This window comes from Numenius arquata, chromosome 23, assembly GCF_964106895.1.
Source record: "Numenius arquata chromosome 23, bNumArq3.hap1.1, whole genome shotgun sequence".
Classification (NCBI taxonomy): Eukaryota; Metazoa; Chordata; class Aves; order Charadriiformes; family Scolopacidae; genus Numenius; species Numenius arquata.
The window spans coordinates 429,856-445,878 of record NC_133598.1 but is presented as its reverse complement, the minus strand read 5'-3'; the positions used below and the strand labels follow the sequence as shown (position 1 = coordinate 445,878).

The 16,023-nt window shown below is 46.3% G+C and overlaps 1 protein-coding gene across 1 annotated transcript in view; it reads left to right on the top strand.

Moving 5' to 3' along the window:
- Nucleotides 1-16,023, top strand: part of LOC141474795 (T cell receptor alpha chain MC.7.G5-like) — a 290,098-nt gene that overhangs the window by 254,363 nt on the left and 19,712 nt on the right. The gene's annotated exons all lie outside the window — the stretch shown is intronic.

Below are 16,023 nucleotides of genomic sequence, written 5' to 3'. Positions count from 1 at the left end.
ACACAGACTGTTGAGACTCAACAGCAGCAGTCAGAAAGCTTCTAAACACTGTCTGAAAAGCTGAACACACTGCACACACTGATTGACTGATGCTGCTATTGTGTGGAGTCAGAGGAAAGAATAAACAGGTGACTAACGAGGTGGTGAACAATAACTAGACTAGTGAGTGTCTGGAATGATTAAGCAGGCAGAGGAATATGGCTGAGGAAGTGTTTATTTCAATACACATGCTGAGGCCAGTAACTTTGGTTAGATTATTCCAATAAGAACCTTGCATTGCCATGTTCTCAAGTCTTTCTCCAGCATATATGCACAGCAGTGCACCATTTTGCAAAGCAGAGTGTCACAGTGTCACTGTGAGTTATGGCAAACTTACATTTGGAGCTGAGGTGTTGATGCACTGGGCTTGTCCCTCGCCTTTGAAAAGCAGAGCAGAGAGGGTAAGAGAGGAGGCTGAGCCTTGGGTTCTTGTTAGGGTATGTAGCACTGTGTTAACACCAATGCAGGAAAACCCCAGTTTGGGCCTGGGACAAAACTACATGTTCTGCCAAGTATGTTTTCTTCTCCTGCTTCTCCACTTTATGCTGTCTCCTCTTGCTGTTTTCCAACTGGTGCGGGTGAAAGACGTGGAGTAATTGTGTATCTGTATCTTTGGTGTGGTTAGGCAAAGGCTTGGGGAGAGGTGTTACTTCTCAAGTGCCTGGCTGGGCTTTTTGTTATGGAAGGAAATGCTGTGTGATTATGACTCTGGCTATAACAAGCTGACCTTTGGCTCAGGGACCAGACTGTCCATCCACCCCAGTGAGTGTACATCTAGCCATGGGTTTCTCATATGCCTCTCTTGCCATAACGGTGCTTTTATATTTATCCTTTTGTTTTACCTTTGCACACATGAAATGCCTTCTCTCCCATCAGAAGCTTCGAGAACACCTTCAGCACAGGCTTCAATGAGGTTGTTGTTGTACAGGGTAAATCTCAACTTGAAGTCTGCATGATTTTTGAAACAGTGTCCTCTGTGCCTTGCTGGGAAGGTCCTTGTCAGCCAGACTAACGGCTTCTTTTCTCTGGGGAGATGAGGGCATTTGTGTAATGGCTTCTGTTGTTGTGTCAGTAGGAACAGGTACACCTTTGGAGCTGGGACAAAGCTAAGTGTGAAGCCTTGTGAGTACTGTCAAAGTTACTTTTAAGCCCTGCAGGGCAATGCAGAAATGTCCAAGGCAATAATGTCAGGGTGTAAATTTTGGGAAGCCTTCTTGTGAGCATGCACAATACTGTGCCCTGTCTCTGGGCATGGAAAAGCTGTGACCTGCTGCAGGAGGAGGGGAGGCAGGGCAGAAGGTTTGTCTTTGGAAGGGGAGAAAGCTCTTTACGAAGGCATGTAAGTGCTCTCAGATGCATATGTCTCAACAGATGTGTCCTGAGCAGAACTGGCCTCTCCTGAGGGGGCTCAAAAGCGGGGCTGCCCTGTGGGCAAAAGCCCTGCCAGAGGATGAACAGTTGTGTGTGAGCCTTGTGGGTGGGGAAGGTTGTTGTCGTAGTTCGGGAATTAGTGATTTCCCTTGTCTTTCACCATTTTTTCCATATGCTGCCAGGAAAGACAAATGTCAGCCTCTTCTGAAGGTGACAGTGTTTCCTTTCTGCTAGCTGTGGGGTTGTTGTAAAGCTGGCTGTGACTGTGGGAATTTGCAGGGGCAAGTCTTGGCAAGATCTCCTTTGGGAACGGAAGCAGACTTTCTGTGAGACCCCGTAAGTAGCTCTGTGTTGAGTGGCTTGTTGGCTGAAATCTCGGGGAGGAAGAATAACCTGGTTGCAGCCCATGTGGGTAGAGAGAATGGGCAGTGCATGGGGCAGGGCTCTTTAACTCTCTCTGCTGAGAGGTAATTGCCTCCCCATACAAAGGCTTCCTGGCAGCTGGATCCTCATGGTCACTCAGCATTTCCTGAAAGGGGGTATCAAGCTGCAAGGAGCATCTGTTGACTTCAGCACTCAGGTGGGACTGGGGATGTTGAGGAAAGGCAAGTGAATGCCTCAAAGGAGCACTTTGTGTGCTCCCACATAGTCACTGGGAAGCCACCAGTGCCAGCATTCCTGAGGTCACGTTGTCTCTTCACAGGTCCCCTTGCTATTTGTGGTTGTTGTAAAGTTCTCAAGCTGTAGGCTGCTGGGTGAACTATGGGCAGAGTAACATGAACCTCACCTTTGGGAAAGGAACAAAATGCTCAGAAAATCCCTGTCAGTGGGGGTGACTCTTTCCTCATCTTTCCACCCAGGCAGGTGCTTGGACTTCCCACTTCATTTATATCACAATCTTTTCGACCTGGATAAGTCAGCCCCTGCTGAATAGCTTACAGCTTTGGAAGGAATAAGGTAGTGCAAGGAGGACACGAGTTAGAGGGTTTTTGTTGTGAAGGCAAGCACTGTGGGACTAATTATGGCAACCAAGTCATCTTTGGAGGTGGAACTCAGCTAAGGACAAAGCCCTGTAAGTTTTAAAGCCTTTTCCTGCTCCACTTAGTGGAACAGTTTTGTGGTCGTGAGCTAGCGTAACTGATGTGGTGGGAGACTGGTTCGATCTGTGGGGCTTTTTGCTCTGCTTTCTCTGGTAGCAGCAGAGACCTTGATCCCACAAGCCGGTGAATTTAGTTCTTCTGTTGCTTACTCCTGCTCTCTGCCTTTCCCAAAAGCAGGCCGCAGTCCTGAACCCTTTTGCTCAGGGACAGATATCATTTGTGCAATGACCATCCATCCCTGTGACAGCTGTGGGGGTTGCTGATGGCTCTGTCTAGCACAGCCCTGGATGACCGTCCTTTGCTCTGCTGAGGAAAGACCAAATCAATAATGCTCTTGTCTGCACCAGAGTCCCATTTGTCATCCCTCCTGTTGATGAGATTACCAAGAGATTGCTTATCAAGGCTACGGTTTTGCCTGTTTTCAGATAGAGATCAGTTGTAGAGTACCTGTCATGAGAGTTCTAGTTTTTTGTAAGGGTGTGAAGGACTGTGTGACCACAGGGAACTACAAACTGGTGCTGGGGAGAGGGACGCGTCTTGCTGTGAAGCCCAGTGAGTACAACTGCTGCCCATGTTTCTTCTGTTCTGTGATGCAAATCCTCCCTTTCCACCTCCCTGAGCACTGACCTTTATCTGGTCCAATCAGGCATCTCCTGCATGTGAACTGTTTCTCCTGAGCTGTGTCCTTCCTTCCCAGCCTACTCTTCTCTTCCTCAGGAAGTGCATCTAGGCTTGGTGTGGAAGAAGCGTGCACCATTTAATGGTCACTGAGCAGTTGTCTCACAGAAGCCTTTAAAACCCACACATATCCAAAGCTGATGAACTTCCAAGGGTTCCCTGCCCATAAAGAGGCATTTCAGGTGCATGGTGCCCCTGATTCTGGGCACAAATTACCATGGCTGGGAGTTGTCATTCATGGGTCTTAAAAATTAGGAAAGGCAAAAGGAAATGCTTTTCTGAGAAGTGCAAGTGAGCTGCGGAATAGATTTTTCCTTTGTTCAAGGTAGTGTCATTGGACTCGAGCCTGTTGTGTCAGGGAGTTTGGCTGTGGCCTGCATCCTAATGAAGAAATGGCTGGACAAAAGCCTGGGGAGAGATGCCACTTCTGAAATGGTTTTCTAGACTTTTTGTTCTGGAAAGAAATTCCCTATGGCTTCAGCAAGATGATCTTTGGCTCAGCGACCAGATTGTCCATCCCAGTAAGTGTGCAGCTTTCCTGTGTCCTTTGTCAAAAGTCCATGAGTGACCACTGGAATGCCTTGTAGAAGTGTTTGTTATACCTAGGTCACCTTTCATAGAGGATGGAGAAAATTGGCATATTTTCATTTAAGGGATATGATGAAAAGGAGTCTCTGAGATGGTGAAATTGCATGAAATTCCTACTCATGTGGCTTATGGCAGAGGCAGCAGTGCATCAAAATGGGGTTTGAACCCATGGATCCAACAATGCTCTTGGTCCCACAGACCGATTAGGAGGGTCTTCACTTCAGGATGTAGCTGATTCTCAGTGACATTCAGCACAGTCAAGTTGGGATGTGAGTAACGACTTTTCCAAGCGGTTGGGAAGGTATTTGTTGAGAGAGGAAATGCTGTGTGACCACAGGAACTGGTCTGTATAAACCTGTCTTCAGTGCTGGAACGAGACTCACTGTAAAGCCATGTAAGTCCAACAGTGTTCCTACACTTTCTGTTTTCTGCATGTCCTTTCTTTGGATGGTTGAGAGCAGTAACATGGTTGGTTCTTTTATCATTTAAGTGTGAAAATATCTAGTGATGAACTTTGCTTTAAGGGCATGTGCCAGCTTGGTCCAAAATGACCCCCCTTGCTCTTAGTTTGGCTGGGATGCATAAAGTGGCCACACTCCTGCTCTCAAACATCCTGTGGGGAGGCTGTCCTACTCCACTGGATCCCAGCAGGGTTTCTGTTGCAGTGGGAAGCGCTGACACACTTCTCCTGCACCTGCTAGCCTAGACACGGCTGGCCAAAGGCTTGGGGAGAGGTGCTGCTTCTCAAGTGCCTCCCTGGGCTTTTTGTTATGGAAGGAAATGCTGTGTGATTATGGCTCCAACTACAACAAGCTGATCTTTGGCTCCGGGACCAGTTTCTCTGTCCAGCCCAGTGAGTGTGCAGCTTTCCTGTGTGTCCTTTTGTTAAAAGTCCTGGAGTGTCCAAAGTAGTGCCCTGTAGACTTAGGTGTTGTAGCTGTTTCATGTTACAGATGGGAAGGAGAACACAGGAGCTCCTTCATTTAATGCAGACAATGTAAGCCATCAGGGGAGTCTCTGAGACAGTAGACATGTGCAAAAACTCCCAATTGGAGGAGCAATTTACCTGAAACTTTCCCCTTAGATCTGGCACAGGCAGACTGTCAACCTCTGTTCTTGTCCAGGATCCTCCTACCTTGTTTCACCCTTCTGCTGCCCCCCAAACCTAGACATTGCTGGGCAAGTGCTTGGGGAGAGGTGCTGCTTCTGAAATGCCTGGCTCGGCTTTTTATTATCAATGGAAATGCTGTATGATTATGGCACTGGCTACAACAAGCTGACCTTTGGCTCAGGGACCAGTCTTTCTGTCCAGCCCAGCGAGCATGCATCTTTCCTGTGTCTCCGCTGTAAAAAGTCCTTGAGTGTCCACTGGATCAGCTTGTAGACATACTGGTTGTATCTGGGACACATATGAGAGGGAAGGAAAAACATAGGCACTATGTTCTAGAGTAACTGGCATGACAGCTGATGGTTTTTGCCTGGGTGTGACACACATTGTGAATGCAGGGAACTACAAACTGATGCTGGGGACAGGGACATGCCTTGTTGTGGAGCCCAGTAAGTACAAATGCTGCCCAGCTGGGAGTATTTCTTGTGCTTTGTTATCCCAATCCACCCTTTCCAACTGCCTGAGCACTTATCTTTATCTGATCTGAGCAGGCCCGTTCCTTGCTCTGACAGAACCCAGGATGCCCAGAGCCTTTCCTGAGGGAAAAGTGGCCTCCTTTGCCTTAGCAAGAGGATCAGGGCCCTTCTTTTACTTAAGAAGAAGATCAGGCCTAATCTGGCAGAAGTGTGCACCAGTGGATATTGGTTTACTGCAATATACAGTGTTTCTGGATGTCTGCTGAAAGTTTTCTCTTTATGGGGAACAAAGCCAGGGCCTCAGGCTCTTCAAGAGAAGGGATTGCCTTTCTCACTAAGGATGTGGATGAACTTGTGTTCTTGTTGAGGTGAAAACCTCTGTGTGAACTACAACAAGTTCACACTTGGCAAAGGGACACAACTTCAAGGCTAGAAAGTGCTACCACCTTCTTGTACTCTTCTTCTGTGTAGGGCAAAGCTACCCACTGCCCATTGAGCTTTCCAGCATCTCTCTTCCTGGGACTATGGCTCTTCAGCTGTGGGCTTACATGCCACCTGTTTTCCTCCAGGATAGTCTTGGGCTCAGGGAAGAAGGAACATTCCTCCCAAATGGCGTTGTATCCATAGGTTCAGTGGTGTTCTTGATCACATAGACAGATGGTGGGGCGTTCTTCACTTCAGGATGTACCTGACTCTCAGTGACAGACAGCACTGTCTAGTCAGGCTGCGGATGCCCAGCTTTGCCAAGAGGTGGGGAAGGTTTTTGTTGAGAGAGGAAATGCTGTGTGACCATTGGAGCTGGTGCATATAAGCCTGTCTTCGGTTCTGGAACGAGACTTGCTGTAAGGCCGTGTAAGTCCAACAGTGTTCCTGCACTTTCTGTTTTCTGTGAGGGCTTAAGCCTGAAGGCACTATGGGAAGGAGAAGGGGGGCCCACTTAGTTCTGGCCCAAGCCCTAGCCTCATCCCACACAGGCTCACTGCTAACCTCCGCTCTTGCCCTGTGATCCTCCTGCCTCATGTCATCCTTCTACTGCCCCTCCAAGTCTAGACATGGCTGGGAAAAGGCCTGGGGAGATGTGCTGCTTCTCAAGTGCCTCCCTGGGCTTTTTGTTATGGAAGGAAATGCTGTGTGACTATGGCACCGGCTACGACAAACTAACCTTTGGCTCCGGGACCAAACTTTCTGTCCAGCCCAGTGAGTGTACAGCTTTTCTGTGTGTCCTTTATCACAAGTCCTTGCTTGTCCACCAGAGCAGCCTGTAGATATAACCTGTTATATATGCATCACTTTTCAGAGGGGAAAGAGAAAATTGGCACTATTTCAAGGTGCTCTTGGTCTTAGAAATGTTTCCAGGTGGTGAACTTCTGCTATGGATATCGTGCACAGGATCCTGATGATAGTCTGGCAGCCAACAGGAACAGAAGTATGGTTTAGGACAGATGGACAGATTGACTGACTTGTGCCCAGTACCTGTGTATGGCTGTGGAAGGCCGTGGGGAGACGTAAAAGGGGGATCCGTTCTGTTCCTTCCCTTAGGACTTTCAGGTAACTTGGGCAAGGCTCAGATCGTGCTTGGTGCAAATGTTTCCTGAGAGTCCTGTGAAATAGCTCTAGGTAGGCAGACTGTCTTTCTGAGCATAACCAGAGAGAGGAAAGCTGCAGATCATTATGATAGTTGCTTTCAGCCTGGATCGGGTGTGGAGAGCAAAAGGAGGATTCTAACCTGGGTAAACTGGCAGCCAGAAGTGGAAGGACCCTCCAGAAAGCCAAGCAGGTGAAATTATTCTCCACTCTGCAGAAACGCAGCAGGTTTTCACTTCACAGTGAGCATCCCGCTCTCCCAGGGTGTATGTAACGAGGCTGCCAGTACAGCTGCACTGGCGGAGGTAATGCCAACTGAGAGCTAACCTTCTGGGCTTCTGTAAAGTGCTCTGCTGTTGTGACAGCGCCTTCAACTTCACCTTTGGCTCAGGGACTAAAGTCACCGTCTGGCCAAGTAAGCGGGTTAATGGCTATGTGTGACAATCTCAACCACCAATTTTGTCTTAAAGCTTTGCTGCAGCAACAGCACGGGACAAGCACATAGGAGAGGACAAGTAAGCAGAACTCTGAGGGAAAGTCTATTCTCTATTTCTCTATTTTTTATATATATATTTTTTATATTCTCTATTTTTCTCTATTTTAGAAAACCAATGAAGAGAGCGTGCTTTTTTTTTTTTTTTTAATTTGGCACATCAAACCAAAGACAAGGCATTTTGGCACTCTGTCCTGAAAAGTCCTAGTACTAGTGAATGGCTGGTCTTCTCCAAGCAGCCTCAGAAATCACCCCTCAGTTTTCATCTGTCCCTCCTCTCTGTCTTGCTGTTCCTAAGGCAAATGCCGTCTCCTGTCCAAGGGGCTTGTCCCTCTCCTTGCAGAAGGAGACCAGAGCAGGTGAGAGAGAGGCTGAGCCTTGGTTCTTGTAGGAGTGCGTAGCATTGTGTGAACACCTACACAGGAAAACTCCAGTTTGGGCCAGGGACGAAGCTACGTGTTCTGCCAAGTATGTTTTCTTTTCCTGCTTCTCCACTTTATGCTGTCTCCTCTTGCCACTTTCCCACTTAAGCAAGCGGGAAAGATCCCAGCTTAAGATCTGAAAGATCCTAAAGAGAAATCAGAGGTGCAGGAGAAAGACACGGAGGATTTGTGTTTCCCTACCCTTGGCATGGCTGGGCAAAGGCTTTGGAGAGGTGTTGCATCTGAAATATCTTGCTGGGCTTTTTGTTATGGAGGGAAATGCTGTGTGATTATGACTCCACCAAGCTGACCTTTGGCTCTGGGACCAGACTGTCCATCCAACCCAGTGAGTGTGCAGCTTTCCTGTGTGTCCCTTTGTTAAAAGTCCTTGAGTGTCCCATGTAGTGCCCTGTAGACTTAATCGTCTCTGTCACATTACAGATGGGAAGGAGAACACTGGAGCTCCTTCATCTAATGCAGACGATGTAAGCCATCAGGGGAATTTCTGAGATGATGGACATGCACAAAACCTCCCACTTGGATGAGTGACTGTACATGGATCATGGTTTCAGGAACAGATTTTCCCGTGTCCGGGGCAGCACCCTGGGCAGGACTGCCTTTGAGTCTGTCGTGTTGGAGAGATTTGCAATAGCTTTTTGCACATGGTCATTCACAGGGGAGACAGATACAGTTTTGTAATCTAATGTGTCAGGGTTTGTATAGTGCTGAGATATAGTGTATAGTTGTATAGTGCTGAGAAATTCACTTTTGGAAAGGGATCTGTGCTTTCAGTTGTAGCCCATAGTTAGCCAATCACAGTACAAACTTGAATTGCTTCATTTTTCTCTTCTTCGTGACTGTTTAGTAGTGAAGATCTTGGGAACTGAACAATTAATTTTCTCCAGAAGCCCCAAGGTCTTGTTTTAGGTGGGTTTCTTTGGCTTCCTTTGAGGTGTTTTACAGTGTTTAGGTTAATCTAAATCACGGATTCTCCCTTCACTCTATACTTAGTTGGGGGGGTGTGCTGCAGGCAATGACACTCCAGCTCAATTTAGAAGCCTGCTTGTGTCTCTGCTTAAACAGCTCTGGAAGCTGCAGTGATGCTATAGGGTGGGATTCTCAAAACAGGTCTGGGATAGCTAGGTGCCTACACCTGCAACATCTCAAAGATGCTTCAATATCTGCCTTCTGTAAAGTAGCGAATTAGCTTTCTGCCTTTAAATTGAATGGTTGTGATCTGCAATTTTTTTCCTTCTCTTGATACCTCTGGTGTTTTAGATGCCTAAATATTTTAAACTTCATTTTCCAATGGTTCAAAAGCACACCAATTCTTTGAAGACAGTGTGTCTTCCTTAGCATCCTTGGTTCTACTTCTGCAGGTCTTGCTTCAGCCACTGCTGCCCATCTCTCTGGATAAACACCTTACCAGTACTGACCCTTCACAGTCTAGGATGACCAACATGGTGGCTGCTGTCCCAGAGCCCAGTGAGTTACTGGGAAAGGGAGGAAGGGCTGCCAGCTTTCCCTGTGTGGGTGCTGGTGTGGGGAAGGTGATGTTTGGCAGGGGGACCATTTTCACTGTGAGACCTGGTGAGCAGCATGGTAGGTTTAAGATAAGTGTGATTGGTAGTTGACATCTGTAGCACTGACCTGGGCACTCAGCTCTATGGACCCCTATGTCTGAGAACGCCAAATGGTTTGGAAATGTCTACAGGTCCCAACTCCACCACAACACTCCAGGAGCCTATAAGACACCTAAACAAGGTCCTGAGTAACATGCTCTAACATGCTCTGGGCAATCCTGCTTCAGCAGAGGAGTTGGACTAGATGATCTTTATGGTCCCTTCCAACTCTAAAAATTCAGTGAAATTCAGTGAAAAGCTGGTAGCCAAGCCCTTCAGTCTGTAGGTATCTTGAGTCCCCACACGATTTGGCTGTTTGGCTGCTTGAGAAAAAGTACCACTTTTTCTGAGATACAGTCATGATACTGGTGTAGGAGAAAACTGAAGGTAGATGATGCAGCATGCTTAGGTCTCAAGGTGCAAGGAGGAGCATCTTGGGGCAAAATACATTTAATCAATGGTCAGGGATTGAGGAAAGTCTTTCCTCCCTCTCTGCGGATGAATTTCAGGAGTTGTGGAGGGGACAACTGCATCTGTGCTCAGTGAGATTTTGACAGGGCTTGTTGCACTGGGTGTATGGCGCTGGAGAAAAGGTTCTCTTTGGGACAGGAACAAGGTTGTCAGTGCTACCCTGTAAGTACACAGTGCTGTCTTTTGGGGAAGAGGGTCATGAATGAGGCTAAAGGACAAAATGTGCTACTGAATTCAAGGGTAGGAATGCAGATAGTTTTTGCTTAGTATATAAAATGCTGTTTGTCATGATATGTAAAACTTATGACACTGAGTTCCATCTTTAAGCTTAATCTGTACTCTTCATATATCCACATATGTTGTGGTAAACCCAACAGTTCTATTAAAATTAGATGTGGTTCAACATCCTTTTCATGTTTTCTTATCAAGGTACATTCAGTTTCTGTTTTCGAGAGGTCTGCTACTAATCAATGCGGAGAAAATTTGAGGGTCTGTTTTCTTTTGAGTAGGGCAAAGCAGGGAAAAAAAAACAGGTTTAAAAGAGTAGTATGACTTCACTAACCTAATCTAGCACTTGTAAAAGCCAGAATCATTCTGTCCTTAAATATTTTATTTTGCACATATTTTCTGTAAGTAAGATCTCTCAGATTATTCAAGAAGGACATTTGGTAATGTGGCCAGTTACTGTGTCACATATGAGGTTCTGGTGCCAAGCTGTTCTTTGGAAGTGGAGCAAAACTGAAAATTGATCTAGGAAGTAGACAAAAACCTTTATTTTGACCCAATATAACTCTGGGATGGCCAGGAAAGGCTATACTTTGGCAAAGTAGCTTCAGATTAATTTTATTCTGAATAGCACCAACATTGTTGTGTAACCCATTCAATGGGGAAAAAAATCAAAATGTCTGCTTAAAAACAAGTCCAAAGTTACAGAATTATTGCAGAATTTTGTGGGTGATAAGCATAAATTTACAGATGCAGAACAGATAAATTATTCAAACATGCGGTGGGGAAGTACAAGAGTGTATGAAGGAGGCAGGTCCATATATCTTCATAAAACCAAGAGATGATTTGGTAATATGTCTTAACTCCATTGAAAAAAAATAAAGACTTTTTTTACATGATATGCAGCAATAAATTGACAGAATCAAGAATCAGAAGTTTAGACTTGTAGATTCAAATAAAAAATAATGATAGCTAAACACTTTTAAAAAGAGATGAAATCTCAAGAGTAGTGTGTGTGTTGGAAAACTTTCTGGAAACTTTATGCTTCTAGATCATCTCATGGAGTAGTAAAAGCTGGATTAGACATTTAAATTCCCATATCCCCATCTTTCCATAAAGAAAGTGCTATATTTTTTTGGTTAAGTTTTCAGTGATTGGATCAGACAACTTGTATTTGTGGATGTGTAAGTGATGGCTTCAAGGATGGTTTTTGTTGGGTTGTTTCTCACTGTGCGAACACTGCATATAAAGTTTTCTTTGGAAAAGGGACAAAGCTTCTTGTGAAACCAAGTAAGAAACATGTTCATATGTATTTCTCTCATTTATTGTGGATATAGAGCAGAGGCCCTTTTAGCACCATGACTTGGTAACAAAAGGAATTGGCTAGCTGAAATGAGTAGCACTGATTTAAGTTACTGTAACAGTTCTTGGATTGTCTGCCCATCTGGTGTATTGTGGAAGCTGGAAGAAAAACCCTCCTGCAGATGGAAATCTGGACCCACTGGAATTTGGACTTCATCAGTTACTCTGATGCTAGACCGTGTTCATATTGTTGTTCCCATCCCTTTTTGCCAATCCAGCACAACAAGGCTTTGGGATCAGGTCTGCAAACATCTTTGCAGGACCTGTTGTGCCAGGTCTAGCTGTAAAGTCAATAGACTCATTTTTCTTCTAATGAGGATCATAAGCACCTTCATTACTAAGGGTCCATTTGCATAGTTTCATTTAATGCAGGCAGTTTAAGCCATCAGAGGAGCCTCTGACATAGTGAACTTGCATGAAATCCCCACACAAATGAGCAATGACTGCTGAAAGGTGATGTCATGCTTAGAAAAGTTTCTAGCTGGGGAACTTCTGTTTACTGAATAAAATGCTCCAAGCTGCTGATGGTCTGCCAGTGAGCAGGAATCAAGGCACATGCGTAGTAGAGTTGTGTGTGCTATTAGTAAGTGTTGTCACTGTGTGACTTCAGCATCCACCTGGAAAGTTGACTTTGGAATTGGGACACAACTGATGGTGCATCCTAGCAGGAATAAACCCTGCCTGAAGGAGTAAGGATCAGAAAGTCACATCGCTTTGATAAATCTCGCTGGGCTGTATTGGAAACTGGTTTAAGCAGGGATGGAGATTGTGTGTATGTCTGTAGGGGGGAGATATAGCACACAGAACTGAGAAAGACATTTTGAAAGTGTACGCTGTGTGCAGAAGAGCCCAGGAGAGGAGTTTTGCTTTTAAGGCTGATCTAGGGCTGGAAGGGGAGTTGTGATCAGAAATCTGTGGTCACAAACAAGTGTAGCTATATTGGAGGGAGACTGTTCAGCCTGTGAGGCTTTTTGCTCTGCTTTCTCTGGTAGCAGCAGAGACCTTGATTCCTCAAGGCCATGAATTTAGTCCTTCTGCTTGCTTACTCCTGCCAGATCCTGCTCTCTGCCTTTCCCAAAAGCAGGCTGTGGTCCTGAACCCTCTTGCTCAGGGACAGATATCTTTTGTGCCAAGGCCATCTGTCCCTGTGACAGCTGGGAGAGGTTTCTGATGACTCTGTCTAGCAAAGCCCCGGGTGGCTGTCCTTTACTCTGCTGAGGAAAGGCCAGATCTGCACCAGAGTCCCATTTGTCATCCCTCCTGTTGATGAGATTACCAAGAGATTGCTTATCAAGGCTACGGTTTTGCCTGTTTTCAGATAGAGATCAGTTGTAGAGTACCTGTCATGAGAGTTCTAGTTTTTTGTAAGGGTGTGAAGGACTGTGTGACCACAGGGAACTACAAACTGGTGCTGGGGAGAGGGACGCGTCTTGCTGTGAAGCCCAGTGAGTACAACTGCTGCCCATGTTTCTTCTGTTCTGTGATGCAAATCCTCCCTTTCCACCTCCCTGAGCACTGACCTTTATCTGGTCCAATCAGGCATCTCCTGCATGTGAACTGTTTCTCCTGAGCTGTGTCCTTCCTTCCCAGCCTACTCTTCTCTTCCTCAGGAAGTGCATCTAGGCTTGGTGTGGAAGAAGCGTGCACCATTTAATGGTCACTGAGCAGTTGTCTCACAGAAGCCTTTAAAACCCACACATATCCAAAGCTGATGAACTTCCAAGGGTTCCCTGCCCATAAAGAGGCATTTCAGGTGCATGGTGCCCCTGATTCTGGGCACAAATTACCATGGCTGGGAGTTGTCATTCATGGGTCTTAAAAATTAGGAAAGGCAAAAGGAAATGCTTTTCTGAGAAGTGCAAGTGAGCTGCGGAATAGATTTTTCCTTTGTTCAAGGTAGTGTCATTGGACTCGAGCCTGTTGTGTCAGGGAGTTTGGCTGTGGCCTGAATGCAGGTGCTTTGTGTTTGAGATCATGTGAAGGGCTGATGGAGATATTTTTGTAATTAAATGTGTCAGAGTGTGAACTTTGCAGGCAAAGTCACTCTTGGAAAGGGAACACTGCTTTCAGTGTTACCAGGTAAGCAGCAACTTTTCCTGGAAAATGGAATTGTTTCATTTTTGTCTCGCTCTTACTTATTTTGAGGGGAATGAATTTTGGGAACCACTATTTTGGGACACCAGCAATTTTCCATGCGTCCCTTGAACTTGGTTCTCCCACATGTGTTGTTGCCTTGTGCTCATGCGCGGTCTGTTACCGCACCAAAGCTTCTTTACATGCCTGCTCTCATTGCTCCTGCCACCCTTAGTATAGTTAGATGTGTGTGTGATAGAGCACTGACACTTCAGAGAACTTTGGAAACCTGGTCCCATCCCCACCGAAGTTGTTCCAATGGTGTTTTAGCTCTTCTATGTCACTGTTCCCAGTGGTTTTGTGTTGCTGCTGCTACTGCGGGAAGCAGTGTGTGAAAAATGGTGCTTAGCACAAAGGTACCTTAGGGAGTGAGACAAGTCTCCTTGAGATGCCCACTAAGTGCTTGCTGACCAAGGTAGAAGTGCCTACTACTTTTAAAGGTCTCTGAGCTCCAGGGAACATGTAACACCCAACTGTTTTTCTCTCACCTTGGTAGAGTTTTCCCACCCTAACCACAACCCAGAGGTCAGCATGGAGGGACTCTGGGAACAGGAAGGGGATGCTTAGAGGGGTGCCCCTTAATTCTGGCACAGACAGACTGTCAACCTCCTTTTGTGCCCTGGGATCTTTCTGCCTTGTGTCACTCCTCTAATCATGGAATCATAGAATGGGTAGAGTTGGAAGTGGCCTTTAAAGATCATCGAGTTCCAACCCCCCTGCCATGGGCAGGGACACCTCCCACTAGATCAAGTAGCTCAAAGCCCCATCCAGCCTCATCTTGAATGCTCAAAGAGCTTTCTAGAGTTTTTGTTCTAGAAGGAAATGCTGTGTGATGATGGCTATGGCTACAGCAAGCTGACCTTCGGCTCAGGGACCAGGCTGTCCATCCAACCCAGTGAGTGTGCAGCTTTCCTGTGTGTCCTTTGGTTAAAAGTCCTTGAGTGTCCACTGGAGTGCCTTGTAGATGTGCTTGTTGTACCAAGGTCACCTTTCATATGGGAAGGAGAATATAGGTGCTATTTCATTTAAGGCAGGCAATGAAAAGGACTCTCTGAGATGGTGAACTTGCATGAAATTCCTACTTGTGTGGCACAGGGCAGAAGCAGGAGTCCAGAAGTTTTGTACTCGTAGTTCTAATGGTGCTCTTAATCCCATAGAGAGACGGGGATGTTGTCACTTCAGGATGTAGCTGACTCTCAGAGACATACAGCACTGTCTAGCTGGGATATGATTCGACCAGCTTTGCCAAGCGGTTAGGAAGGTTTTTGTTGAGAGAGGAAATGCTGTGTGACCACAGGAACTGGTCTGTATAAACCTGTCTTCGGTTCTGGAACGAGACTCACTGTAAGGCCGTGTAAGTCCAACAGTGTTCCTACACTTTCTGTATTCTGCAAGGCCTTTCTTTGGGTGGTTGAGAGCAATAACATGGTTGTTTCATCGTTTAAGTGTGACCATATCTAGTGATGCATTATGCTTTAAGGGACCGTGTGAGCTTGGTCCAAAACAACCCTTCTTGCTCTACAACTACAACAAGCTGACATTGTTTGGCTCAGGGACCAGACTGTTCATCCAACCCAGTGAGTGCGCAGCAGGAATGTAATGTGGCAGATCAGAGAGCCAGAAGTGGAAGGACCCTCAAGAAAGCCAGGAAAGTGAGATTGCCCCCCACTGATTTACTCTGCAGAAATGTGAGGAGGCTGCCAGCACAGCCAGACTGGTAGAGGTGTTGCCAGTTGGGCTTTAACCTTCTGGGTTCCTGTGAAGTGCTCTACTGTTGTGACAGCAGCCTCAGCTTCACCTTTGGGTCAGGGACTAAAGTCACCATCTGACCAAGTAAGTGGGTTAATGGCTGTGTGTGACAATATCACCCAACAATTTTGTCTTAAAGCTTTGTTGCAGCAACAGCACAGGACAAGCACACAGGAGAGGAAAGGTGTACTGGGGTCTCGGGGAAATCTTACGTTGTTCCTAAACTAAAGAACTGATGACAAGAGTGTGCTTTTTCTCTTCAGCACAACAACCCAAGACCATGCATTTGACAGTTTTGCCACTGTGTCCTCAGAGGTCCCTGTGCCACTGAATAACTGTGCTTCTCCAAGTAGCCTCAGAAATCACCCCTCAGTTTTCATCTGTCCCTCTTCTTTGTCTTGCTGTTCCTGAGGAAAATCTCCTGTCCATCTCCTGTCCATCTCCTGTCCAAGGGGCTCTTCCCTATCCTCCAAAATGAGACCAGAGCAGGAGAGAGAGGATGCTGAGCCTTGGGTTCTTGTTAGGGTGTGTAGCACTGTGTTAACAACAATGCAAGGGAACTCCAGTTTGGGCCAGGGACGAAGCTACATGTTCTGCCAAGT